This window comes from Triticum dicoccoides, chromosome 4B (genome assembly GCF_002162155.2).
Source record: "Triticum dicoccoides isolate Atlit2015 ecotype Zavitan chromosome 4B, WEW_v2.0, whole genome shotgun sequence".
Lineage (NCBI taxonomy): Eukaryota > Viridiplantae > Streptophyta > Magnoliopsida > Poales > Poaceae > Triticum > Triticum dicoccoides.
In genome coordinates, this window is record NC_041387.1 from 633,653,926 (window position 1) to 633,662,322 (window position 8,397).

Consider the following 8,397-nt stretch of genomic DNA (forward strand, 5'->3'; position numbering starts at 1 on the left):
TTTTCGGCCGCCGGCGCCAAAAAATCGGCCCAGCCACGCCCCCAAGGGTCCAGTTTTCGCCGGCTCGGGCCGAAATTGGCGCCGCGGACCCAACCCGAACCCGGCGCGCTGGGGGCGCTCGGGGGCGCCGGGCAAATCGTTTTTGGCGCGAAAGAGCCGCGGGCCCTCCTTGCCAGCGACTCGCCTCTCTTCTCGCTGCTTCCTCGTCTTCATCGCCTCGTTTTCTGCGGTGAATCAATAACAAAGCTGCCGCGCCGGTCAGCCTCCATTGATGCCTCACGGGCGGCGCAGTGAAGACCGGATGACGCGCGTCCCCTCGCCCGCCACGCGTAACGCGGCGGCCACGCGTACTACGCGGCGCCTCCGCCTATATAAGCCAACCCCAACGTGCCGGAGACATGCACAGAGCCTCCACCGCCGACGCGCCATTTCTCCCCCTTCCTCCCCTCCTCTCGCCGTCTCCAGTTCAAAGCATGGCCGAGCGCTTCCCAGGCGACGGCGCGGCGGCGAACGGCTTCGGCCGCCGCCATCTTCACGAGGAAGAAACTCGGCTCCTTTTCGAGGCCGAGTACCCGGTCCCGCCGGACATGCGGGTGCCCGGGGCATGGAGAATCAGCGCCGGCGGTGTCCCGGTGCCACCACCACCCACCGGGGGCGGCGCGACGTGCGGAGATCGCGCGTACCCGCGCCTCCCTGCCGCGGGCGGCGAGGGAAGGACCGCGGTACGTCCCCGACAGCCCGCTCTGGGAGCCCTACTTTCGCCGCCGCCACGCCGAACAGCTCGAGGTCACGAACGGTGTCGTGCCCTCCGGCAGGCTCAACTCCGAGGGGCGGTGCCGATGGTGGGGCATGCCCGGCCGCACACTGGAGGCCGTCCTCGAGTACATCGAGGGCGGCAACACGCCGATGCTTGAGTACCCCGCTCCCCTGTCCTTCTCTCGCTGACGTGGGAGCTCGTGGACGCCGAGGCGCATGGAGCAGCCCGGGGCGTCCTCCTCCTTGTTCGGCCGCTCGTCCGGCTCTCCCTGCCTCCGCCCCGTCAAGCCAGAACCCCAGGACACGCCTATCAGCGGGCGCACCCGCAGCTCTGGCGTCCCCATCGGCGACTCCACTCCCTCTCTGGCCGCTTCGTCCTCGTCGCGCCCAAGCGGGAGCCCGGCCGCCCCACGGAGTACGAGGAGATAGCCCGGCGCGGCTTCTCCGACGAGGAGGCCCTACAGTGGGCGCAGGACGACTACTTCCACGACGAGATGGTCCGGCAGCGCCGGGCCCTGGAGGAGATAGCCGCCCACAAACGTGGGCTCGACGATGAGCACGGCGTCGTGATCCTCGACAGCGACGATGACGAGGACGCCCCCGGACCGTCCAACCCACCGCGCCAACCGGGGGAGGGTTGCAGCAGGGACGGCGACCGCGGCGGAGGCGGCCACGACGATGATGACGATGACGACGGCGGCGACTGCACGCGGTTCTACAACCTCCTCGGCATGTAGAAGTGCAAGGGCGGCGGGCGGCGAGGAACGGCGAGGGAGACAGCGAGGAGCAGCCTAGCAGTTTTTTTTCTTTTTTGTAAAATATGCTTAAATTTGAACGAACTCGCCGAAGTTTGTGTTGAATTTGCGCCGTGTTTGTGTCATATTTAAAATTTTCAAAAAAACGTGGGCGCCGCGACTGGGTGGCATCACGCCCCCAGCGCGCGGTGTAGCGCCGGTGTGCCCCAGGGGGCGATTTTTAGTTCCTCCTGGGGGGCCAACGGCTGGAGATGCTCTTACAAGTGGTTTGTAAGGCTTACAATCATGTATACTTGTTGCAGATTATCGAGTTACACTAAAATCTTGTTTTTCGCTGGCAGAACTTGAACTTGGTAAGGGCATTCACACGAAACATATTGCTTAATTTGGTATGCAAAAGAGCTATACTTAGTTTCCTGAACCGGGCAAACATGGAATTCCTAGCTTGTCCAAGTTAGCCATCTCTTTTAAAGTTAGCCTTGTCATTTACATTGTGATTTTTGCTTATTGCAATCAGTTTGCAATATGGGTTAAAGATATTGGCCCTGTCAATATCTCATTTCGATTCTGGTTTGCAGGGTAAACACCGATTTACCTCGTGAGTCGTGATCAGCAATTAGACTGTCGCTGAAACGGCTTCCCCGGTGCCTCGATTTGTGTAGAGATACAACCGCATCCTCATAAAAAGAAGAGAGATTTTTTATTCGTGGTACACTGTAGCAGAAAGGCATATTGCCTATGGAGCTGTAAATAGGTGCGGCATACTACACTCAGATGTAGTGACGTGCGTGCACGTGAACTGGTGTGTCCGACAATTACGCTGCAAACTGTCACGTGCTTCGAAGATTAATCCTGTTCCACATCCAAGCTGTTCTTGGTACAGTATAAAAAAGAAGAATATGTTATTGGTACAAGATCACATCTGTTCTTGGTACAGTAACAAAAATGTATGTTCTTGGTACAAGATCACATTTCATAATGATGGTAATGATGTTCCGCAAACAAAATTCGTTGTTATTCCAGATACATATCTGGCTCAATGGTGTTCGAGATACATATTTGTGGTGAGTTCTGAACTTGTTCCGACAACAACAATCGATGTTAGGGAAGGTACATATAAGCCTCAGATGGTATTCTGAGTACACATTTCTGATGAGTTCTCAACTTGTTCCGGGAACAACTGTCGTTCTTGTTCCAGGTACATATAAGCCTCGGATAGTGATCGGGGTATTTATTTATGGTGAGTTCTAACCTTGTTCCGGGAACAAACAATTGTTCTTGTTCCAGATGCAAATAAGCCTTGGATGGTGTTCGAGGTACATATTTGTGGTGAATTCAGAACTTATAGTGAAAACAACATTCGTTTTTGTTCCTAAGCCTCATATTGTGTTTCAGGTTCATATTTGTGGTGAGCTTTGAACTTGTTCGAGGAGCACATAGCCGTTCTTATTCCGGCTACATGTAAGCCCCATGGTGTTCCGATTACACATTTGTGGCGAGTTCTAAAACCGATTCTAGGAACAACAGTCGTTCTTGTTCCACGTGCATATAAGCTTCGGAAGGTGTTCTTGTTATACATTTGTGGTGAGTTCTGAACTTGTTCCCGGAGCACACAGTCGTACTTGTTCCAGGTACACGTAATCTCCGTATGGTGTTTCGGATACACATTTCCGTATGGAGTGCTACGTGTCGGCCGGCGGAACTTTTAGTAAGATCTGCCGCCTCGCAAGCCGTTCGATTGTCTGATGCAAGCCGCCAGTCTCTCTTCTCTAATTTTCTGCAACAATACTCTTGTTGCGAAACCTCCTCTTATATAGTTTCCTGCAACAAGAGCTTTGTTGTGAAACCTTCTCTTCTCTAATTTCCTGCAACAATAGCTTTGTTGCGAAACATCCTTTTCTCTGATTTTCTACAACAAGTCCCCTGTTGCAAAACCTCTTATTCTCTAATTTGTGCAACAAGTCCCCACTAATTTTCTGCAACAAGACCTTTGTTGCAAAATTTTGAAAAGACATCTCCCGTCGCGCCTAATTTTCTATAACAAGACTCTTGCTACAAAAATTGCAACAACATCTTCGGCCGCATCGCGCAGTCTTCGGTTGCCGCCGTTCCGCAACAACGTTGTTGTTGCCGAAACTTAGAGCGTGCATGAACATAAGGCGTTGTGATGTGGCTGTGTCTAGCGCTGGAGGTGCCAGGACGGTGGTGAGGTTGATGGCGCTCCACGTCGGCATGGCGTGATTTCAATCTTGAGGCAACATGTGGTTTCTGGCTAGAGGAGCAGTCGTATTACCATGGCTGGGAGCTTGAGATGGATAGCACGTGCTAGGAGAAAGGATGAGCAGTCGGCGCTTGTGAGGATAAAGATGCACTGTTACTGGCTAATGTTTCCAAATAGAGAGGACGTGGGACGAAGAGAGAGCGCCAGGCAGCCATGCGATTGAATCCGATCCGACGGCATCGCATATGGCGGATGTCCACCACGGATCAGCCGGCTGAGGGGAAGAGTTTCCCCTTATATATACCCAGTTCATCATCCGAGGGCTATATATACCTGGAATATCATTTCAGGATTATGTGTACCTGGAACAAGAACGGCCGTGTGTTCCAGGAACAAGTTTAGAACTCACCATAAATGCCTACCAGGAACACCATCCAAGTCTTATATGTACCTGAAACTAGTACGACTGTTGTTCTCGGAACAAGTTTAGAACTCACCAAAAATAAATAACTCGACCACCATCCGAGCATTATATATTCCTAGAACAAGAACGACTATTGTTGACCATAAATGTGTACCTAGAACACCATTTGGGGGTTATATATATGTACCTGGAACAAGAACGACTATGTGTTCCGGGAACATGTTGCGAACTCACCATAAATGTGTAACCAGAACACGTTCTGAAGCTTATATGTACATGGAACAAGAACGACTATTGTTCTCGGAACAAGTATATGACTCACTACAAATATGTACCCCGAACACCATCTAAGGGTTATATGTACTTGAGAACATGAACTACTGTGTGTTCTTGGATCAAATTCAGAACTCACTGTAAATGCATATCAGGAACACCACCTGAGGCTTATATGTACCCGGAAGAAGTTCACAACTCACCATAAATAAATATCCCGAACAACATCCAAGGTTTATATTTACCTGGAACAAGAATGATTGTTGTTTCCGAAACAATTTCACAACTCACCACAAATGTGTACCTGGTACACCATCCGGGGCTCATACGTACGTGAAACAAGAATGGCTGCGTGCTCTTAGAACAAGTTCAGAACTCACCACAAACGTGTAACCAGAACACCATCAGGGGTTTATATGTACATGGAACTAGAATGACTGTTGTTCTCGGAACAAGTTTAGAAGTCACCACAAATATGTACCCCAAACACCATCGAGGCTTCTATGTACCTGAAACAAGAACGATCGGTGTTCCCTGAACAAGTTCATATCTCACCACAAATTTGTACCTTGAACACCATCTAGGAATTTTTAAAAGATTTGTGAGCCAACGCGTAGCATCGCCATTACTTAATTACATGTAAAGAGAGGTAAAATCTAGTATTTACTACTTTTTCAATGAAGTGTAAATCTTCTAGTTCGACCTCATAATCGTATTATAGATTAAAATCTCTGGTTCAGCTTGTGAACTTCTTCCAGGTACATATAAGCCTCAGATGGTCTTCACGGTACACATTTACAACGAGTTCTGAACTTGATCGAGGAACACACAGTAGTTTATGTTCCCAAGTACTTATAAGATTCAGATGGTGTTCAGAGTACATATTTGTAGTCAGTTATGTACTTGTTCCAAGAACAATAGTTGTTCTAGTTCCATGTACATATAAACTTCGGATGGTGCTCTGGTTACACATTTATGGTGAGTTCATAACTTGTTCCCGGAACACATAGTCGTTCTTGTTCCAGGTATTTTTAACCCCGGATGGTGTTCTAGGTACACATTTGTGGTGAACAACAGCCGTTCTTGTTCCAGGTACATATAAGATTCAGATGGTGTTCGAGGTACTTATTGTTGGTGAGTTCTGAATTTGTTCCGAGAACAACAGTCGTTCTGGTTTTACGTACCTATAAGACTTGGAAGGTGTTTCTGGTAGACATTTATGGTGAGTTCTCAACTTGTTCCTGGAACACACGGTCGTTCTTGTTCCAGGTACATATAAGCATTAAATGATGTTTTAGGTATATATAGCCCTCAGATGATGTACTGGGTATATATAAGCCTCAGAAGATGTTCATAATTCATCAGAAATGTGTATCCGGAAATCCATCCGGGGATTATATGTACCTAGAACTAGCACGGCTGTTTGTTTCTAGAACAAGTTCAGAACTCACCACAAGTGTGTAACAAGAACAATATCTGAGGATTATAGGTACATGGAACAAGAACAACTATTGTTCTCGGAACAAATTCAGAACTTACCACAAATATATACCCCGAACAGCTTCCGAAGCTTATATGTAAGTGGAATAGGAACGATTATTGTTCCCAGAACAAGTTCAGAACTCGCCACAAATGTGTAATCGGAACACCATCAAGCTTATATATATGTAGCCAGAATAAGAACGACTATGTGCTCCTGGAACAAGTTCAAAACTCACCACAAATATGTACCTGGAACACAATCCGAGGCTTATATGTACCTGAAACAAAAACGAATGTTGTTCTCAGAACAAGTTCAGAACTCACCATAAATAAATACCCTGAACACCATCTAAGGCTTATATGTACCAGGAACAAGAATGACTGTCGTTCCCGGAATAAGTTCAGAACTCATCACAAATGTTTACACGGAACACCATCCGAGGCTTATATGTACCTCCCCTAACATCAACTGTTATTCTCGAATCAAGTTTAGAACTCACCACAAATATGAACCCCGAACACCATTGAGCCGGATATGTACCTGCAGTAAAAACGACTTTTGATCGCGCAACAAGTCCATAATGTAAATCGGAGTTTATAATCTACAACACGATTACACATTTTAAGTGGAAGATTGTACTTCATCCAAAAATTAGTAAGTTTTAGGTTTTAACTCTCTTTCTTTACGTCTATTTTAAGTAAAGTATTGTCGTGTAATTAATGGTTGCCTCACATGTTAGTGTAGACTTGAGTTCCCACATTGGCTGGTTTATTTCTCAAGCCAATACTGGCTCATCACAAATGTGTACCTGAAACACCATTTGAGCCATGCACGTACCTCAAACAAAAACAATGGTTGTTCCCGGAACAAGTTCACAAGCTGAACCAGAGTTTTTCATGTACAATACGATTACGGGGTCTAATCGGAAGATTTACACTTCATTGAAAAAGTTGTAAATTCTTGGTTTTACCTCTCTTTACATCTAATTTAAGTAATGGCGACGCTACGCGCTTGCTCGCAGATCTTTTAAAAGCCCTGGATGGTTTTCAAGGATACACATTTGTGGTGAGTTATGGACTTGTTCCGGGAACAATGATCGTTCTTGTTCCAGATACATAGAATCCTCGGATGGTGTTCGGGGTACATATTTGTGGTGACTTCTAAACTTATTCCGAAAACAATAGTCATTCTAGTTCCATGTACATATAAGCCTCGAATGGTGTTCTAGTTACACATTTGTGATGAGTTGTGAACTTTTTCCAGGAGCACACAATTGTTCTTGTTTCAGGTACGAATGAGCCCCGGATGGTGTTCCAGGTACACATTTGTGGGAGTTGTGAACTTGTTCCGAAAACAACAGCCATTCTTGTTCTAGGTATATATAAACCTCAGATGTTGTTTGGGGTATTTATTTGCGGTGAATTATGAACTTCTTCTAGGTACATATAAGTCTCAGATGGTGTCCCCGGTAGACATTTATGGTGAGTTCTGAATTTGATCCAGGAACAAACAGTAGTTCATGTACCCAAGTACATATAAGCCTCATATGTTGTTCGGGGTACATATTTGTAGTGAGTTATGTACATGTTCCGAGAACAATAGTGGCTCTTGTTCCATGTACATATAATCTTCGGATGGTGTTCTGGTTACACATTTATGGTGAGTTCAGAACATGTACCCGGAACACATAGTCGGTTTTTTTTCAGGTACATATAACCCCCAGATGGTGTTCTAGGTACACATTTGTGGTGAGCAACAGTCGTTCTTATTCCAGGAACATCTAAGGCTCGGATGGTGGTCAAGGTATTTATTTTTGGTGAGTTCAAATTTTAGGTACATATAAGACTTGGATGGTGTTCCTGGTACACATTTATGGTGAGTTCTAAACTTGTTCCTGGAACACACGGTCGTTTTTGTTCCAGGTACATATAAGCATGAAATGACGTTCTAGGTATATATAGCCCTTGGATGATGTACTGGGTATATATAAGTCACGGATGATGTTCATAACTCATCAGAAATGTGTGTCCGGAAGTCCATCCGGGAATTATATGTACCTGGAATAGGCATGACCGTTTGTTTCTAGAACAAGTTCAGAACTCACCACAAATGTGTAACAAGAAAAATATCTGAGGATTATATGTACATGGAACAAGAACAACCATTGTTCTCGGAAAAAGTTCAGAACTTATCACAAATATATACCATGAACACCTTTCGAAGCTTATATGTACGTGGAACAAGAACGACTATTGTTCCCACAACAAGTTCAGAACTCCCCACAAATGTGTAGTCGGAACACCATCGGGCTTATATGTAGCCTAAATAAGAACGACTATGTGCTCCAGGAACAAGTTGCAAACTCACCACAAATATGTACCTGGAACACAATCCGAGGCTTATATGTACCTGGAACAAGAACGAATGTTGTTCTCGAAATAAGTTTAGAACTCACCACAAATATGTACCCCAAACACCATCTAAG